This window comes from Empidonax traillii, unplaced genomic scaffold (assembly GCF_003031625.1).
Source record: "Empidonax traillii isolate 1590-97213 ecotype Southwest subspecies unplaced genomic scaffold, ASM303162v1 scaffold1201:size224149, whole genome shotgun sequence".
NCBI lineage: Eukaryota > Metazoa > Chordata > Aves > Passeriformes > Tyrannidae > Empidonax > Empidonax traillii.
The window spans coordinates 213,501-216,164 of NW_020956394.1; the positions used below are offsets into that span (position 1 = coordinate 213,501).

The 2,664-nt window shown below is 51.5% G+C and overlaps 1 protein-coding gene across 4 annotated transcripts in view; it reads right to left on the reverse strand.

Moving 5' to 3' along the window:
• Positions 1-2,664, reverse strand: part of LOC114069158 (talin-2) — a 125,318-nt gene that overhangs the window by 121,613 nt on the left and 1,041 nt on the right. The window lies entirely within an intron of this gene.

Genomic DNA, 2,664 nt, shown 5'->3' on the forward strand with positions numbered 1-2,664 from the left:
TGGTGCTTTCAGAACTAAAATGCTAAAATTACGGATTAGAGGGCTCCTTCAGCTCACATTTCAGGAACATAAAACACTGATATCCCAGTTGTCTGACACTGCAGTGCCACAAGAAGGAACAGAGGTGATGTCTGTACTCCTGTCTATAGGGGGGGGCTAATTAGGTACTGTCATTTTTGCAAGTCACCTCTTAATTATTAATGCACAACTTTAATAGATATACATGATATAGGTAAGCACATAGAGTGACCCAGTCCAAACAATAATGCCTCAGAACACCCCCACTTTGCGGAGTCAAATCCTTGTAGAAACAATACCAAATAAGAGAAGGTTTTCACAGCACAAATTCTAAATCACCAAGAAGACTGTGCAGTTCAAGCTATGCCGCGGCCAGACAGCTCTTCCAAGCCTGCTCCTCCCACTCCAAACCAAGACTTGAATCTACTGTTAGTGGTGTTTTGTACTAATCAGTTATATTTATAACCATAGATGCATTTCCTAATGTAAGTAGAATTCAGTGATTAGATTAGCTGGCAAACGATGAAAGGAGCCTGAGCAAAACTGTCCAACAAACCAAGCTCAGAGTAAAATCACTTAATCCTTTGCAGTTCAAATGCAAGTTCATCTTTCTCAACATCATCTACTCGTAACCAACCTATTCATCACACACTCACACCACAAACCCTCTCGCCCTCTCAGGCACTACTACAGTGCAATGGCAACGTTTCAAATCAACTCAAATTAGGCTGTACTACATTCCACCACATGATATCATGCAACAGATGTTACTCGAAGAACACACGGGACAATTATTTGTAATTTGAATGGTGAAATTAATGGGTATCCTATATGAAGTTGCTGTAGCCTTTAACTAGTTTTCTGCTGAGATTCAGAACTTGAATATTGCCTAAGTTTGCAGTAGTTAACCCAGACACTTAGACTGGTCCAGAAACAAGAACTATTATCTTACTTAAGCTCCATAATTTAGTTCTCAATAGATAAGCCAGAATCCCACTTAACCCTTTAGTTCTGCAGTGACCAGTGAGTTGGGTGAAACATTATGAAGCTCAAATGAAATGCACCTCCAAGAGGCAAGAGACACTCCCATCCCTCCTCAGCTGTTTGGTAACCTTCATTGGAAATGTCAAGTTTTGAAAATTAAAGCAGAACAGGTAGTTCATCCAACTTAACTCACAGTAAACTTTGCTAACCGCTGTTCTGTTGGAAGAATTACCTCCAACAGATATGAAAGCTTTCCATATACTGTAATTTTAAAGGTATTTATAACTAACACTGGCAGCTTGCACTCATATGAATAAGTGATGTTTTACATAAGCAAGAGCAACCTCAGAAATGCATTCTTTGTTTTTAAATCACAGGGACATGGTTCCATAGCTACTGGGCTCTTCTGATGATGCAGAACTCCCCAAGCCCTTTAAGCAATGTACTTCCAAACTCAGGAGTGGCTTCCTGGCTTGAAATTTAATGCGGCTCAAACTTGGCTCTAAAATACAGGTCTGCAAAACAAACTTTAAAAAGATTTGGAGGGAAGTGGTCAAGGGTTTAATCCGACAAGAGGGTTTTTTTCAATCAATGAACATTCCCACAATCTTTTTCACCAGGTATTGCAGCAGCATTTTAATACACAAGAAGCCTAAAACCCCCTGAAATGGCAGGTCAGCAGAACAAAAGCGCCACACAAGGTGAGCACAAAGCCAGCAGGGGCCCCGTTCCCACCAGGTGCTCCCACGCAGCGGCACCGCGACAGGGCCCCACAGACACCCCAAAGCAAGGCTGTCCTGCACCCCAGACACCTGCGGGGGTGGCACGGAGGAAACAGGGGTCAGGACACGGCACGGACAGACCCTCTGCAAGCACCGGGGGAGGCTTTGCCTTGCTCAGTCCCGGGCACAGAGCCCCAGCGGGCCCTGGACCAGTGGAGCTCCGGGGAATGGAGGGGCTGCGGAGCAGCTCGGCCGCCCGCCCACCCCCGTGTTTCCTGCGCTGGGGCCGCGTCCTGCCCTCCCTCCACTCCCCTCCCTCAGGGTTGGCCCCCTGTGACCGCCCCACGACCCGCTCCCGGCCCGGTGGGGAGATGCGGGCACAGGGAGATGGATACAGCTCCGCGCGTACGCAGACGCGGCGCGATCGTCCTTGGGAGGTCGTCGCTTCACAGCGGATTGCAAAAAGGTTTTTTTTATTCATCGCGGTCGCCGGCAGAGCCCGACAGCGAACAGCTCTGGCAAACCCACCCCGGGCCGGCCACGCCAAGGGAGCGCCAACCCCAGCACCTCCCTCCATCCATCCCAGCCCTGCATGGCACGGGGAAACGCCGGGGGACCGCGGGATCCCCCGCATCCCATACCGGCCCCCCTCCGGGCCAAGGGTCCGCGAGCCGGGGCCGCTTTCCCGCATGGCCCCGGGCCAGGCTGCGCTCCCTAGAACCGGCAACTTGTTGGTCGGGCAGCGCTGCCCCCAGCGAGGCTGCACAGGGGCACCGGGGCTGCGGCTCCCGACGGAGCGCTGTGCCCGCACCCCGAGCCCCGGAGCTCCGAGCGCTGCCCGAACCCCAGAGCCCCTCAGCGCCGAGCCCTGCCCGAACCCCAGAGCCCCTCAGCGCCGAGCCCTGCCCGCACCCCTCAGACCTGCCCGCACCCCTCAGTC